This window comes from Hyla sarda, chromosome 4, assembly GCF_029499605.1.
Source record: "Hyla sarda isolate aHylSar1 chromosome 4, aHylSar1.hap1, whole genome shotgun sequence".
Classification (NCBI taxonomy): domain Eukaryota; kingdom Metazoa; phylum Chordata; class Amphibia; order Anura; family Hylidae; genus Hyla; species Hyla sarda.
This window is the reverse complement of record NC_079192.1, coordinates 13,534,950-13,552,720: the sequence shown is the minus strand read 5'-3', so window position 1 is coordinate 13,552,720 and position 17,771 is coordinate 13,534,950. Positions and strand designations below refer to the sequence as shown.

General features: G+C 48.7%; 1 pseudogene; it reads right to left on the bottom strand.

Moving 5' to 3' along the window:
- LOC130367254 (receptor-interacting serine/threonine-protein kinase 4-like) overlaps window positions 1-17,232 on the bottom strand; it is a 20,021-nt pseudogene extending 2,789 nt beyond the window's left edge.
- Window positions 17,233-17,771: the final 539 nt, after the last annotated feature.

Sequence of the window (17,771 nt, the reverse complement as noted above, 5' to 3'; positions counted from 1 at the left end):
ATTGTATCGCTGTAAACTTCGGATCACGGCGCATGGTTCAGGCAGCCACTGCACCCCAAACCCCCCCTCTTCCTGAGTTCTCTGCTGCTGGTTTCCCGGCGCCTTTCCGGGCGGCGGCAGAGTACCCGCAACCAGGTGGTCTCCAGCGTGCCTTGTTCAACGCCTGCGGTGGTGAAGTGGTTCCTCCTGCTTTTGTGCCTTCTCCATCTTCTGGACTTAGTGAGTGTGCTGTTGCGGGGGGGCAGGGGGGGCTCTATTTTCGTGCCTGCCCTTGGTGCTTTGGCAGGCCAGTTGTCTTCAACTGGCTAGCTGGGTTGGTTCCCTCTCCTTCCCCGGTTAGTGTGCTTATGGCTGTTCTGGTAGTTTCCACCTTTTGTTCCTGTGGGTTTGTTGGGTTTGGGTCTCGGATATAGGTGTATGTCTATGTGGGTCTCTGGTTGTGAGTTGGGTACGTCTCTTCTTGACGGGGTGCTTTGGTGTGGTATCAATTTCTGCGGTGCACGCTTAGGTGAGTGGTCTTTTGGCCTTACGCTCTGGATGACCGGGTTTTGTGGATTTAGCTCCTGAGGCTTGTTCCTTATTTTGAATCGGTGGCACCTAGTTACGGTTTTGTTTCTTTTGGTTTTCTCCCCCTTTGTTTGGTGTTTCTCTCCGTCACTAGTTGTAGTCCCTCTCCGCTGCTCTGTTTGTCCTAGTGTATTGTCTGATGTTTTCGCCTGTTTTGCTCCCGATCTTTGGTAGGCATGGGACTCCTGTATGTCGTGCTGGGTGCTTTAGCTGATGTGGCGGTGGGTAGGTTTCGCTTTGAGTCTCAGTTTGTCTTTCCTCGTGGTTTCTTTTGTTTGTGGTGGTTTTCCGGAGGGGGATACTCCTGTGCTCTACGCTTGTTGGGGTGTGGTTTGTTGCAGTCTTCCGCATGCCGCGTTGGCGTTGGTCTGCAGTTTTCCTGTGGACGGGGAGTGATTGTGTTTTCTCTGCTTTGGTTTCCTCGGGGCTCGCTAGGTGCCCCTGTTCCGGTCCTTGCTGGTTTACTGTAAGTTCCGCATGGAATAAGGTTCTGGGCGGAGTTTTTTCCTGCAGGTTGTCTTGGGCCGCCGAGGGTGTCTGGTATTTGGGCCCCCGCATATGTGCCCCTGGTACGCTTTGGGCTGACATTTCGGTTGGTTGGGGTTTTTTCAAGGGTCATGCGGTGGCCTGGCCTGCTTTCAGTTCCCTGCACGGGGAGCTCGCTTTGTTCTCGGATGTGGCTGGTTTGGTCGGTTGTTGGTGTGGTGTTTGGTTTTCCAGTGGTGCTGTGGGGTGGTTTACCCCTGGGTCTTGGTAGTCAGTGGGTTTCTGCCATGCTTGGGGTTTTGTTTGTGCTTCTCCCTTGGTGTTGGTTGTGGGACTTTGGGTGCTTGCTTCGGCAGCTCATGTTCTAGGCTTGTAACGTTACTGTGTGGGTTGCAAGTCCCCTGCGCTTGGTTGCGCGCTAATTTTGTGATACTTTTCTTCTTTTCTAGTGTGTGATTTGAGTGATCACGGGGCGTGTTTTTCTTCCTGTGCTCTGTCTGTTGCATCTAGTGCTTCGCTGTTTGGAGTTACAATTTCTTTCAGGGCTATGCTCCCTGGGTCGGTATTGGGTGTTGACGCTTTGTCCTGTGTTCTCTGGCTGTAGTTCCAGAGGGTTGCTTGTGTGGCCGGCCCGTGGGTCATCGGGGAGAGTGGTGTAATTTGTGGTCCGCTTTGGTGGCTCCTGCGACTTGGTCGCACTCACGGTACGGTACTTGCGAGTGGTTGGTGTTGGTGTGGAGGCCGGGATGTCTATCTACAGTCGTGGAGGGTCCCGGAGGTTCTAAAGGGTCTGTGGACAGGGGATAAAAACATTAAAAAAAAAAAAAAAAAGTAATAAATAAATATTGGTTTCGGTACCTGGAATGCCCTTTGAAGTGACCTTACGAGGCTAATGTTTGATTTCCTGTTTCGTTTTAATAGGATGTGATAACGGAAGTTATCTGCTGTGTCACCTCTCCAAGGAGGTTCGAGATTTGGGCAGTGTTCTCAGTGTATCCAAATAACATTCTGAGTATGTGATGTGGGATCTTCACCTGTTCATGTGAATCAGCTAAAAATAAAAATAAAATAAAAATAATAAATAATCTAAAAAAATAAATAAATAAAAAGTTGGGTGGCTTTCCCGCTGTGCTGCACGGCACATGGCAGGGGGTGATTTTCTTTCTGCTTTGCGGGTGGTGTATACATAGGGGCTGGGCCCGCGAGTGGGTGGCCTTGCTGTCGGCGACCGGTTTTTCCTATCTGTTTTTGGGTCGCTTAGTGGCGGCTGCAGGTTTTTGGTTGTCGCTTTTGCGTTGTTTTTCTGATCCGAGTTTTTGCGCTAGCTTTTTTCAGGGCTATGTGGATGGGGCACTTTTTCTTTCTCCTCGTCTCCTTCCATGGGACTTGGGTGTCTGTGTTTTTGGGTGCCTATTTTGTGCGTTTCATGGTAAAAGTTTAAAAAAATAAAATAAAAAATAAAACTAATAAAGGCCCGTCGGTCCGAGACTGTTTAGGCGATCCGGGACACGCAGCTCGTGCTCCATGAGGGTCCGCGAATGACTGTTTTGTGAGTTCTGGATTTGCTCTCTTTTTGTATTTGGCGATCTGCATGTTGTGTTGCTATATTCGCCCAGTTTGATGTTTCCCAGGTGTGTTTTTGTTTTGAGAGCGGCTTTCGAGGTGGTGCGAGTGCTGCAGCACCCTTCGGTGTATGGGCGAGTCTGAGAGATGAGTTCACACGGGTTATAAAAAAAAAAAAAAAAAAAAATTTATAAAATTGGTCCTGGTGGCAGGTACCCGGATTTCCTGGAGAGGAAAAGTGTTGAGCGGATTTCCTGGAGAGGAAAAGTGTTGAGCGGATTTCCTGGAGAGGAAAAGTGTTGAGCGGATTTCCTGGAGAGGAAAAGCGCTGAGCGGATTTCCTGGAGAGGAAATGTGTTGGGTGTGCTGGGGGGCTGGAGGTGGCCCCAGGTGTTGGCTATCCACTATCTCTTGGGTGGGGGTCGGAGCCCAGTGTAGGGCTAACTGGTCTCCTCCGTGGCGGTAAGAAGACGGTGAAAGCGGGGTCAACCCGGGGTAGACCTCCACACAGGACGGTGTGGCAGCACCTCTCGGGTTGGTAAGAAGCCAATCGGTGTCTTTGTTACAGTTAAATTGTTATTTATATAAGTAATTTTATAAATAAAGCTGTGGCCGTTCCCCACCCACGGAAAAGTTAAATTGTTGTTGTGTCAGTTATTATTTAAGTATTTATTGTAGTAAGGGGGAGGGGTAGTTATAGCCTGCTAGGAGCTAATTGTGTCTCAGCAGTCTGGAGGGGCAAGCTGTGCATAACTAGCTTGCCCCCTGACTGGTGAGCAGTAAGAGGTTAAGAAATATACAGGCAAGGTTTTTAGCCCCCTCCCCCGCCTGTAAAACTTGCAAATGGCTACAGTGGTATGTCCCATGGGTGGGGGGGGAAGGAGTGCACCAATCAGGGGTTTAATAGTTTCCCGGGCTTTCAGAGGCCCTCCCCTGGGTATTTATAGCTGTGGTTCCTCCCTTCCCCCCTCAATCTGCCCAGGACCCGGAGTTTTGCCCTCCCTCCCTCCCTTTTTGTATCTTTGTTTATTGTAAGTCACAGCTTGGCGGTAAGAAGACGGTGAAAGCGGGGTCAACCCGGGGTAGACCTCCACACAGGACGGTGTGGCAGCACCTCTCGGGTTGGTAAGAAGCCAATCGGTGTCTTTGTTACAGTTAAATTGTTATTTATATAAGTAATTTTATAAATAAAGCTGTGGCCGATCCCCACCCACGGAAAAGTTAAATTGTTGTTGTGTCAGTTATTATTTAAGTATTTATTGTAGTAAGGGGGAGGGGTAGTTATAGCCTGCTAGGAGCTAATTGTGTCTCAGCAGTCAAAGCAGTCTACTATTCTGTATCTGTAACAAGTCTAGATACAGGGAAAGTCCTGGCAAAAGTAATCACCTGCTGGTGTTTTACAAAAATACTGATTTTTTTCTGCGTATTGTTGCACATATTTCTGCCCTCATCAGTGCATACCACATACGTACATCTAAGTAGTGTACCATTTTGTACCTGTTAATCTGTCAAGGTCGTACATACTGTGAAATGACAGCCATAAGTAATCACCTGCTGCTGTTCTAGACAAATACGGTTTAAAGAGTAGTGTAGCGTATTGTAATTCCCTCATAAACGCACTAAGTATGTCAGGCAGAGAAGTGCCAGGACGTGCACAGAGGAGTGGCAGAGGCCTAAATACTTCAGGCAGAGTTGGCAGCAGACTAGGGGCGAGTGGCAGCAGGAGTCGCAGCGAGAGGCCTGAGCTCCCGTTATCAACCAGCGGTCGTGTCTCCACCAGCAACCGATCTGCCGTCGTCAATTGGTTAACACTAGAGATGTTGCGAATTGTTCGCCGGCAAACAGTTCCCGGCAAATTTAGCATGTTCACGTTCGCATCGCTGGGCAAACATATGTGAAGTTCGATCCGCCCCCTATACTTTAACATTGCAGTAAACTTTGACCCTGTGAGTCAGAGTCAGCAGACACATTACAGCCAATCAGCAGCAGTCCCTCCCTTCCAGACCCTCCTACCTCTTGCACGGACGCCATTTTACCCTCATTCGGCATGCTGCAGGCTTAGGAAGTGGAGGGTCAGAGAAGCTGCTCCTGCTGTATAGGGAAAGCGATAGCTAGGTTGCTGCTAGGTGGTGTATTCAGGGTCCAGTTTACTCCTAAAGCACTAGTGTAACATCTGCTTTAAGGACAGCACCCAAAAAAGCCCTTTTTAGGGCTGAAAGATATCAGTCCGTGTGTCTTGCAACAGCTGGAGGCACCCTGGTTGGAAGGGAACCGCTGGTTAAAAGGGGTACTCCAGTATAAAACTTAAGTTCCTTCAAGCAACTAACTACTACAGTATTCAAAGGGCTGAAAGATATCAGTCCGTGTGTTTTGCAACAGCTGGAGGCACCCTGGTTGGGGACCACTGCATAAAAGGGGAACTCCACTGGCAAGTTTTTTTTCTTTAAAGCAACTAACTACTACAGTATTCAAAGGGCTGAAATATATCAGTCCATGTGTTTTGCAACAGCTGGAGGCACCCTGGTTGGGGACCACTGCTTAAAAGGGGAACTCCGCTGGCAAGCTTTTTTGCTCATTGTCACACTAGTGCAATTCACATTTGAATTAACCTTTTTTGGCTGTTAAATCAAACCAGTCGTCACTGTCAGTTCACGTCACAGTTGCCAGTTTTTTTGCCTACAAGGCAAATTGTGTCACCCTAGTGCAAATCACATTAGGTGTGACAGTTGTGCAAATTAAAAAAAAATACCTTTTTTGGCTGTTAAATAAAACCAGTCGTCACTGTCAGTTCACGTCACAGTTGCCATTTTTTTTTTGCCTGCAGGGCAAATTGTGTCACCCTAGTGCAAATCACATTAGGTGTGACAGTTGTGCAAATTAAAAAAAAAAAACAACCTTTTTTGGCTGTTAAATAAAATCAGTCGTCACTGTCAGTTCATGTCAAAGTTAACCAGTTTATTTGCCTGCAGGGAAATTGTGTCACCCTAGTGCAAATCACATTTGGTGGGACACTTGTGCAAATTAAACCAAAAAAAATGACAGGCAGAGGAAGGCCACCCCGCAGGGGCCATCGTGGTGCTGGGATTCCCTTTGGCCCTAGAATGGCCAGTGTTCAGAGGCCACATACCCTGAACCCCCAAAGTTCTGAGGACTTAGTTGACTGGCTATCACAAGACACCCAATCTACTACAGCTTCCGCTCAGAACCTTGACGCACCATCCTTCTCCTCCTCTAGCTTAGCTTCGGGCACCTCTCATGCTACCACTTGCCCGCCTGCCGCCACCACCAACACTAGCACCACAGCAGCTTTACTTGATCCGTCAGAGGAGTTATTTACACATCAGTTTGAAGACATGAGTGATGCACAACCATAATTGCCAGAGGATGTAGTTAACAGGGATATGTCTCAGTCAGGCAGCATTACACACATGGACGTACGGTGTGATGATGATGTTGTACCCGCTGCTGCTTCCTTTCTTGAGGTGTCAGATAGCGGTGAAGGTGTTGATGATGACGATGTGTCCGTGGATGCCACGTGGGTGCCCGCTAGAAGAGAAGAAGAGGGGGAAAGTTCAGATGGGGAGACAGAGAGGAGGAGGAGATGAGTTGGAAGCAGGGGAGGTCATCGCAAGGAGCTAGTGGCACAGTCAGACAGCATGCATCGGCACCTGGGGTCAGCCAGACGGGACGCCAATCAACGCATGCTGTTGCCACCACCAGAATGCCGTCATCACAGAGCTCAGCAGTGTGGCATTTTTTTTTTGTGTGTCTGCCTCTGACAACAGTGAGGCCATTTGCAACCTGTGCCAGAAGAAACTGAGTCGTGGGAAGTCCAACACCCACCTAGGCACAATTGCTTTGCGAAGGCACATGATGTCACATCACAAACGCCTATGGGATCAACACGTCAGTACAAGCAGCACACAAAGTCAAAGCCGCCATCCTCCTCCTAGTCCAGCATCTTCAGCCAGGTCAACCATTGCTGCCCTCCTTGCCCCCTCTCAACCATCCGGCTCTCCATCTCTCGCCTTGAGCAGTTCCTGCTCATCTGCCCACAGTCAGGCGTCTGTCAAGGAGATGTTTGAGCGCAAGAAGACAATGTCTCAAAGTCACCCCCTAGCCCGGCGTCTGACAGCTGGCTTGTCGGAACTGCTAGCCCGCCAGCTTTTACCATACAAGCTGGTGGAGTCTGAGGCCTTTAAAAAATTTGTAGCCATTGGGACACCGCAGTGGAAGGTACCCTGACGAAATTTTTTTGCACAAAAGGCAATCCCCAACCTTTACTCCATTGTGCAAAAGGAAATTATGGCATGTCTGGCACACAGTGTAGGGGCAAGGGTTCATCTGACCACTGATACCTGGTCTGCAAAGCATGGTCAGGGCAGGTATATCACCTACACTGCGCATTGGGAAAAAACCTGGTGACGGCTGCCAAGCATGGAATGCGTGGCTCTCCAGAGGAGTTGGGGACACCGCCACGACTTGCAGGCAGGCCTGCTGCCACCTCCTCTACTCCTCCTACTCCATCCTCTTCCATAACATCCTCGGCCGAGTCCTCTTCCACTGCTGCGTCTTGCTTCACATCACCGGCACCCCCCCAGCTCCCCAGGTGCTATTCCCCATCCCGGATACGGCAGTGTCACGCCATCTTGGGGTTGACTTGCCTCAAAGCGGAGAGTCACACCGCACCAGCGCTCCTGTCGGCCCTGAACGCACAGGTGGACCAGTGGCTGACTCCACACCAACTGGAGATCGGCAAGGTGGTTTGTGACAATAGAACAAATTTGTTGGCGGCATTGAGGTTGGGCAAGTTGACACATGTGCCGTGCATGGCACATGTGTGTAATCTGATTGTACAACGCTTTGTGCTCAAGTACCCAGGCTTACAGGATATCCTGAAGCAGTCCAGGAAGGTGTGTGGCCATTTCAGGCATTCCTACACGGCCATGGCGCACTTGTCAGATATCCAGCGGCGAAACAACATGCCAGTGAGACGCTTGATTTGCGACAGCCCGACACGTTGGAATTCAACACTCCTAATGTTCGACCGCCTGCTCCAACAAGAAAAAGCCGTCAACAAATATTTGTATGACCAGGGTGCTAGGACATCATCTGCGGAGCTGGGAATTTTTTTGTCACGTTACTGGAGGCTCATGCGCAATGCCTGTAGGCTCATGTATCCTTTTGAGGAGGTGACAAACCTGGTCAGTCGCACCGAAGGCACCATCAGCGACATCATACCATTTGTTTTCTTCCTGGAGCGTATCCTGCGAAGAGTGCTGGATCAGGCAGTAGATGAGCGTGAAGAGGAAGAGATGTGGACACCATCACCACCAGAAACAGCCTTATCAGCATCGCATGCTGGACCTGCGGCAACGCTGGAAGAGGATTGTGAGGAAGAGGAGTCAGAGGAGAAATGTGGCTTTGAAGAGGAGGAGGAAGACCAACCACAGCAGGCATCCCAGGGTGCTCCTTGTCACCTATCTGGTTCCTGTGGTGTTGTATGTGGCTGGGGGGAAGAAGATGATACCTTCCCTGACATCACTGAGGACGAGGAATGGGACATGAGTAGCTCGGCATCCGTCCTTGTTAAAATGGGGTCTTTCATGCTGTCGTGCCTGTTGAGGGACCCTCGTATAAAAAGGATGAAGGAGAACGACCTGTACTGGGTGTCCACGCTACTAGACCCCCGGTATAAACATAAAGTGCCTGACATGTTACCGCATTACAGCAAGGCGGAAAGGATTCAGCAGGTCCAAAATAAATTAAGAAGTATGCTGTACACAGCGTATAAGGGTCATGTCACAGCACAACAGGGATCTAACAGGGGAAGAGGTGAAAGTAATCCTCCTCCTCCTCCCACGAACACGTCGGCAAGGACAGGATGCTTTACAGACATGCTGTTGAGGGACGACATGCGGAGCTTTTTAAGTCCTACGCATCGCCACAGCCCTTCGGGGTCCACCATCAGAGAACGACTTGACCGACAGGTAGCAGACTACCGGGCCTTAACCGCAGATATCGACACTCTGAGGAGTGATGAACCCCTTGACTACTGGGTGTGCCGGCTTGACCTGTGGCCTGAGCTATCCCAATTTGCGCTAGAACTTATGGCCTGTCCCGCTTCAAGTGTCCTGTCAGAAAGGACCTTCAGTGCAGCAGGAGGTATTGTCACTGAGAAGAGGAGTCGCCTTGGTCAAAAAAGTAAGGATTACCTCACCTTTCTTAAGATGAATGAGGGATGGATCCCGAAGGGACTGACACTGGGCGATACATTTGACTGAACAAGGCCTGATCAGATGAGCTGCCTTAGGCTAAAAATGGTCCACACGCTGCTGTATTTGAACTCTGAATGCCGGATGACTTGCGTGACTTATCCGCCACCAACTAGGGTTCAAGCCGCAATGTTTTAGGGCACTTTCTGCCTGGCAAAACAAACAGATTTTTTTCTGCCCGCTGCTACAGCAGCGGCTGCGACAATACCAAATTTTCCAGCCAGGTGTACATGCCTAATTTTTCTGGCCTCTGCTGCTTCACTTGTTATGGTGCTGCAATTTTTCTGGCCGCTGCTACAGCTGCGACAATACCAAATTGTCCAGCCATGTGTACATGCCTAATTTTTCTGGCTTCTGCACTTTTTCTGGTGCTGCAATTTTTCTGGCTGCTGCTACAGCTGCGGCTGCGACAATACCAAATTTTTCATCCATGTGTACATGCCTAATTTTTCTGGTTCTCTCTGCTGACATCTGTGTCCATTTTAGCAATCGTGCATATTAGATGTATGCTAAGGGTAGCATGGTGGCTTAGAGGTTAGTATTGCCGCCTTGCAGCGCTGGGGCCTTGGGTTCAAATCCCACTATGTGCTGCCTCAAGGGGGGCTCTAACTATGTGCTGCCTAATAAGGGGGGAATCTAACTATGTGATGCCTAAAGGGAGGTTCTAACTATGTGCTGCCTAATATGGGGGAATCTGATGTGCTGCCTAATATGGGGGAATCTATGTGCTGTCTAAAGGGGGGCTCTATGTGCTGCCTAAAGGGGGCTAAAGCACGTTATTCCAAACCATTTGGGGGATTTATGCCCTTTATGGATTAAAACCAGACTCTGCATAAACTATGTAATTTTCCATGGGAGTTTTGCCATGTATCCCCCTCCGGCACGCCACAGTCCAAGTGTTAGTCCCCTTGAAACAACTTTTAAACCACTATTGTGGCCAGAAAGAGTCCCTGTGGGTTTTAAAATTTGCCAGCCCATTGAAGTCAATGGCGGTTCATCCGGTTCGCGAACCTTTGCGGAAGTTTGCGTTCGCGGTTCGCGAACCGAAAATTTTATGTTCGCGACATCACTAGTTAACACGCTCATCCACATCATCACAAGTGACATCTGACAGTCAACAGTCGGTGGGTTCCTGAGACACAACCCTCAGTTGGCATGGCCCGGGAGCAGTCCCTGTCCTTCCATTGCCTTTGTCCTATGCTGTTCCCTCCCCTAGAAGCATCTTATGCTGTGGGTTCAGCTCCACTATTCACTAAGGACGATCTAATAGAGGACAGTCAGCAGCTACTGGGCAGCCAAGAAGGGGAGGAGACATGCGCCGCTTGCTCCGCTAGGCGGCCAAGTAGTAATGCAGAGAGTGACGTGGGAGGCGGTGTTGCAAGGGTTCAGGGTCCTGAAGCAGACACTGTTGGGGAACCTGAGGATGACATCAGTGACGTGCACACAACTGTTGATGATGATGAAGCTGATCTCAATTGGGAGCCGGGTGCAGAAGGGGCTTCATCATCATCAGGAGAAGAGGGTTGCAGGTTGCCCTTGAGGCAGCAAAGCGGTAGCACGGTTGGCAGTCAGCATGGTGGCAGGAGTGGAAATTCTGGAGCCAAACGTGCCCAGGGGAGACCACCTGCTTCGCGGCAGCCTACCTTTCCGGGAAGTAGTGGAACAGGGGTTCCTGGAGACGGCGCCAGTAGCAGTCAATTAGTGGGGACTGCAGGTGGGAAAATCAGCTACTCGGCGGTGTGGAAGTTTTTCATAAGGCATCCGGAGGAGGCCTCAACTGCAAGTAAAAATCTCATTGGCCCTTCATCGTACCATGTGTGTAGGGCACGGCTCTCTACTTGTAAGGAAAATGGATATTACAAATAAATTTTATTTTTATTCACGAATACAATATGACTACTTTATGTTGGCATCATAAAATGGACATATTTTTGCTTTTTGAAAAAATTTGAGGGCTTCAAAGTAGATCATCAATTTTCAAAAATTTCATGAAAATTGCAAAATCTGAAGGGACAGATGTTACAGAACTACATCTCCCAGCATGCCTGGGCAGTCTAGGCATGCTGAGAGTTGTAGTTTGTCAACATCTTGAGGGCTGCCGTTTGGGCACCACTGTAACAGTGGCCTCCAAACTGTGACCCTACAGATGTTGCAAAACGACATCTCCGGGCATGCCCTGGCTGTCTGGGCATGCTGGGAGTTGCAGTTTGGCCTTCCTAGTGGTTGCCACAGTAAAGATAACTTTACTTTCACTTTCATTCCCCCCCCCCCCCCCCAACATGGTTTCCCTACCTGAGCCAGGATCCAGCAGTCTCCAGCGACGATCTACGGTCCCCAGGCATCTTATCCTCCAGGTACCGGCCTCCATCTTCTCTCCATGTTCCCCTCGACATCCAGTGGTGGGCAGAACGGGGGGTTTGCCATGGCAACCCACTGTCCTGCCCTGCCATTGGTCAGAATCAGTTCCAACCAATGGCAGGGGATAGGAGGAGATCGCAGCACTGCGACCTCGCTCCTATCCCTCAGGATGATCAGGGCTGTCACTGACAGCTCAGATCATCCCTATTTTCCGGGTGATCGGGTCACCAGAGAACCGCTCAGCCCGGAATAGCAGAAAATCGCATGTCTGAATTGACATGTGATTTTCTGCAATCGCCGACATGGAGGGATCTCAGGATCCCCCCTTGGCGATGTGCCGGTATGCCTGCTGAATGATTTCAGCAGGCATTCCGGTCCAGTCCCCAACTGTCTAGCGGCGGGGACCGGAATTCCCAAGGGCATATGCATACGCCCCACGTCCTTAAGGACTCGGGATGCAGGGCGTATGCATACACCCGGTGTCCTTAAAAGGTTAATGCAAATTTCAACATTGATCTTTAACCCCTTAAGGACTCAGGGTTTTATCAGTTTTTGCACTTTTGTTTTTTCCTCCTTACCCTTTCAAAATCATAACCCTTTCAATTTTCCCCCTAAAAATCCATATTATGGCTTATTTTTTGCGTCGTCAATTCTACTTTGCAGTGACATTAGTCATTTTACCCAAAAATGCACGGCGAAACGGAAAAAAAAATCATTGTGCAACAAAATCGAAGAAAAAACGCCATTTTGTAACTTTTGGGGGCTTCCGTTTCTACGCAGTGCATATTTCGGTAAAAATTACACCTTATCATTATTCTGTAGGTCCATACAATTAAAATGATACCCTACTTATATAGGTTTGATTTTGTCGCACTCCTGGAAAAAATCATAACTACATGAAAATTTATACGTTTAAAAATGTCATCTTCTGACCCCTATAACTTTTATTTTTTTCCACGTACAGGGCGGTATGAGGACTCATTTTTTGCGCCGTGATCTGAAGTTTTTATCGTTATGATTTTTGTTTTGATCGGACTTTTTGATCACTTTTTATAAATTTTTTAATGGTATAAAAAGTGACCAAAAATGCGCTTTTTTTTTTACTTCGGAATTTTTTTGCGCGTACGCCATTGACTGTGAGGTTTAATTAATGATATATTTTTATAGTTCGGACATTTACGCACGCGGCGATACCACATATGTTTATTTTATTTTTTTTTTACACTGTTATTTTTTTTATGGGAAAAGGGGGGTGATTCAAACTTTTATTAGGGAAGGGGTTAAATTACCTTTATTAACACTTTTTTTTTACTTTTTTTTTGCAGTGTTATAGGTCCCATAGACAAAGATATATTCCCCAGTACAAATAATCTAAGAACACAAGTAAATGGGAAATGACAATTTCTAATTACTCCACTATGGCCAGGTAGGTGTAACAATATAGGGACCTATAACACTGCACACACTGATCTCTTATACTGATCATTGTTATCCCATAGGGACCTATAACACTGCACACACTGATCATTTACACAGATCATAGGCGTGCATTAACACGCCTGTGATCAGTGTTATCGGCGCTTGACTGCTCCTGCCTGGATCTCAGGCACGGAGCAGTCATTCGCCGATCGGACACCGAGGAGGCAGGTAAGGGCCCTCCCGGTGTCCTGCAAGCTGTTCGGGACGCCGCGATTTCACTGTCACTTTCACTTTCACTTTAGAAGCGGCGGTCAGCTTTGACCGCCGCTTCTAAAGGGTTAATACCGCACATCGCCGCGATCGGCGATGTGTGGTATTAGCCGCGGGTCCCGGCCGTTGATGAGCGCCGGGACCGACGCGATATGATGCGGGATCGCGGCGGGATCGCCGCTTCATATTCGCGGGGGCCGGAGCAGGACGTAAATATACGTCCTGCGTCGTTAAGGGGTTAAATGTAAGGGGTTATGAAACCCTCTTGGGTACTGCGAATGCCTGCTCCTGACTCATCCTGTGTCTCTTTGAGGAACTACTTACCTCATTGATGCTTCGGGCCTTGGGCCTTTAATTTTTGGATGTTTAGCAGTAGCTAAATACATGCTTAATGCAAATTTCAACATTTATCTTGCAATGTAAAGGGATTATGAAACCCTCGGGTGTACTGCTGATGCCTGTGGCTGTGTTTTTCAGGAATTACTTGGCTTACTGATGCTTCTGGGCTTGGGCCTTAAATTTTCAATAGAGATTTCAAAGTTCACCTTTTAATTTTAGGGGTTGTGAACCCCTCTTGTGTACTTATGCTGCTTCCTGCTCCACTCCATTTTTCCTGTCACATTTTTGGCATTCGGTCAAGAGGGGCAGGTGTCATGGGAGGGAATCAGCCCGAGGAGCCTAGGGTCTCAAACTCTTTGGAGGAAAGAAAAGTCAACCACGGGGACCAAATGGATTTGTATTTCCCAATCTGAGAGGGAGAGGTAGCCATCAACTCCTCCATTCTATGTAATCTTGCCATTTCCTGAAGACAGGAGGAGATGGAGGGTGGGAAATTCAAATGTTATCATAGGTAGCACCCGCTATCCAAAATCTTCTTCAAAAATTTCAAAAATTGTTGTGTTTTTTTTTTGGGGGGGGGGGGGGGGGGGGGAATTGTGAAGCCCTGGTGTGTACTCATGCATCAGCCAACTCCAGGCTGTGTCATTCAGGCAATATATGGTTTACTGATGCCGCTGTTGGGCCTGGGTCTGGGAAATTCAAATTTTATCATAGGTAGCACCCACTATCCAAAATCTTTTTCAAAAATTATAAAAATTGTTATGTTTTTTGGGGGGGATTGTGAAGCCCTGGTGTGTACTCGTGCATCAGCCAACTCCAGGCTGTGTCATTCAGGCAATATATGGTTTACTGATGGCGCTGCTGGGCCTGGGTCTTGGAAATTCAAATTTTATCATAGGTAGCACCCGCTATCCAAAATCTTTTTAAAAAATTTCAAAAATTGTTGTGTTTTTTGGGGGATTGTGAAGCCCTGGTGTGTACTCGTGCATCAGCCAACTCCAGGATGTGTCATTCAGGCAATATATGGTTTACTGATGCCGCTGCCTGGGTCTGGGAATTTCAAATTTTATCACAGGTAGCACCCGTTATCCAAAATCTTCAGTTTAAATTTCTAAATTCATCTTTTAATCTTAGGGATTCTGAAGGCCTAGTGCCTACTCATGCTGCTGGCAACTCCGGGCTGTGCCATTCATCCACTATATGGTCTCCCCATTCTGCCAACACCTCCATTCTTTGTCATTCAGCCCCTATATGGTGTCCTCATGCTACCAACACTTCCACGCTGTGTCATTCAGCCACTATATGGTCTCCTCATGCTGCTAACACCTCCACGCTGTGTCATTCAGCCACTATTTGGTCTCCTCATGCTTCAGCCTCATCCAAGCTGTATCATTCAGCCACTATATGATCTCCTCATGCTGCCAACACCTCCACGCTGTGTCATTCAGTCACTATAAGGTCTCCTCATGCTGCCAACACCTCCACGCTGTGTCATTCAGCCACTATATGGTCTCCTCACACTGATGCCACCACCAGGATCTGTAATTATGCTGCTCTGCGGCAGTGATTCTAAAAGCGATTGTTACGCCTAGCGCTCCGGGTCCCCGCTCCTCCCCGGAGCGCTCACGGCGTCTTTCTCCCTGCAGCTCCCCGGTCGGTCCCGCTGACCGGGAGCGCTGCACTGTCATGGCCGTTGGGGATGCGATTCGCACAGCGGGACGCGCCCGCTCGCGAATCGCATCCCAGGTCACTTACCCGTTCCCGTCCCCTGCTGTCATGTGCTGGCGCGCGCGGCTCCGCTCTCTAGGGCGCGCGCGCGCCAGCTCCCTGAGACTTAAAGGGCCAGTGCACCAATGATTGGTGCCTGGCCCAATTAGCTTAATTGGCTTCCACCTGCTCCCTGGCTATATCTGGTCTCCTCCCTTGCACTCCCTTGCCGGATCTTGTTGCCCTTGTGCCTAGTGAAAGCGTTTTGTGTGTCTAAAGCCTGTGTACCAGAACTTCTGCTATCCACCCTGACTACGAACCTTGCCGCCTGCCCCCGACCTTCTGCTACGTCCGACCTTGCTTCTGTCTACTCCCTTGTACCGCGCCTATCTTCAGCAGTCAGAGAGGTTGAGCCGTTGCTAGTGGATACGACCTGGTCACTACCGCCGCAGCAAGACCATCCCGCTTTGCGGCGGGCTCTGGTGAAAACCAGTAGTGACTTAGAACCGGTCCACTAGCGCGGTCCTCGCCAATCCCTCTCTGGCACAGAGGATCCACTACCTGCCAGCCGGCATCGTGACAGCGATTCTGGTAATCTGCATGTTATTCTGAATAACAGTATTATTTCACTACCCCAGCACACTCCATATACATTTTAGTACAAAGCAAAGTGTTCTATACCCCCCATTGAGGCTGTCTGTAGGCTAGAAATAGCCTTTTTAGTATAGATTTGATGCAAAAAAATTCTGATCAAAATGAACTTTTTCAGAAAATTCGGCGAATCGGCCGAATCAAATTTTTGAAAAGTTCGCTCATCTCTATCGGGAATAGTCTGCCAGGTCTAGGGGAATGTAGCCCTCTACAGTAGCAGAATTGATTTTGGCACCATGATGGATGAGGAACTGAGCTGTGCAGGTGTGACCAGTCTCGGCAGCGATGTGCAGAGGTGTCTTCAACTGCATGTTCGCTATGTTCACCCCACAACCAAGTTCCACCAGAATTCGAGCCACTCGGTAATGTCCTCATTGTGCTCCTAGATGCAATAGGGTTCTTCCGTCAGATGTCTGGCAGTTGAGATTGGCCTGACATTTCTTGGCAAGAAGCTTTACAATATTTAAGTGACCCTCCCAGGCAGCATAGTGTAGGGACACCCAGTTCTCCAGTCCTTGGGCATTAATGTCCGCGCCACGCCGGAGGAAAAGATGGGCAATACTCGCTTGACCATGTCGGCACGGAACATGAAGAGGTGTCTGGCCTCTAATGTCAACCTCACTTATAGAGGCGTTTTTCTCCAACAGCAACCGTGTTATAACATCATCTCCATACTGAGTGGCAAAGTGAAGAGCTGTAAATTGATCTTCATCCTTGGCATTGATGTTGATCTTCTTCAAAAGGGGAAGTTCTGCAATACCTTTCTGTTTCTTTTCCGCAGCAATGTGGAGTGGAGTGGAACCCTTCAAGTCGGTCATGTTTTGGCTGGCATTGTAGAAAAGAAGCATCTTGGAAAACTCCTCCTGTCCAGCCTCGACTGCCAGGTGAAGAATGCTGGACCTCCCTTCTAACACCAACTCAACATCCTGAGGCTGTAGAATCTTCAGAAGCTTGGCATTGTCTCCATTCAAGATGGCATCAATCAGCTTCTTTTTCTGGATCTCAGTGGTGCTAAGATCTTCTACTGAGACATCTTTTTCAAAGAACAAGTTGAGGGATCCTCTGGATAAGAAGGCAGAGTCAATTGATGAGAGCCCGGACAGACGCTTGTCATATGGCGCCAGCTCTGGCTCATAAGCACTATGACACAAGCTCTCCTGGCCTTCTATAGTTTGGGAAATTCCAGAATCCAGTTGAGAGAGAAGCTCAGAGAGTCTTTATTATACAATGGGTATCCTTTGGGTTCTGACTGGTTGGCCAAATCCTGTTCTTTGGTGTCTGCAGTTGCTCGGGCCTCCGATTCTTGTCCAGTCAGTGAAATGGCCTTATCTTCGTGTTTTGTGCACAACAGCTCTGTCTCCGAGGTAATTTCTTGAAATGTTGGCCATTTGTTGGGCTTGTCCTGCCAGCACCGCTGCATCAGTTTGATCATTTTGTCGCACTGTTGGGGTTAAGCTCTTGGTATCTGCGATAAGTTAGCGTGCAGACCCCCTGCTACTTTCACGATAATATGCAAAATATTTTTCTCATCTGCAAAGGGCTTCTGCTGGGTAAGGATCCCACCCTTAACAGGTAGTCTTCTACTGTAATTATCCATCGTCGTACCCCATAAGAGAGCTGTGAGGGGTTCTGCAATCTGGGCAAAGTGGGGAATGAAGCGGCGGTAGTAGCTGGTAAATCCCAGGAAGCTCCTGACATCTTTCGCGTGCGTTATTCTGACTCAGTCCCGGACTCTACGACCTGAATAGCCAGCCTCTTAAAAGCGGGGAAGAACAGACTGGGGTTTTGCACTCAACTGAGCTTTGTTCCACTTATTATGAGCCCCATCAATAAATCTGTCCATCAATACTTTGTTACCCTGATCAGGAGTGATACCATCTAGCTTTTGAGCAGTCTCTAGGGCATTCTGTAGGTCAACAGCATAAGCTCTTAGAGTCTCACCTGGTTTCTGACATCTCTCATACAACAGGAGACATACAAATACCTGGTACAGCCCTTCAAAGATTTGCTCTACATTCGCCTTCTATGGGGCAAGCCAGGTGAGGACTTCCTCAAGTGCTGGTTCTTTGAGCAGCTGCACCTGTTGATTAGGAGGGAGAGAGTAAAAGACAAACAAACTCTGGATCTTCTCCTTGA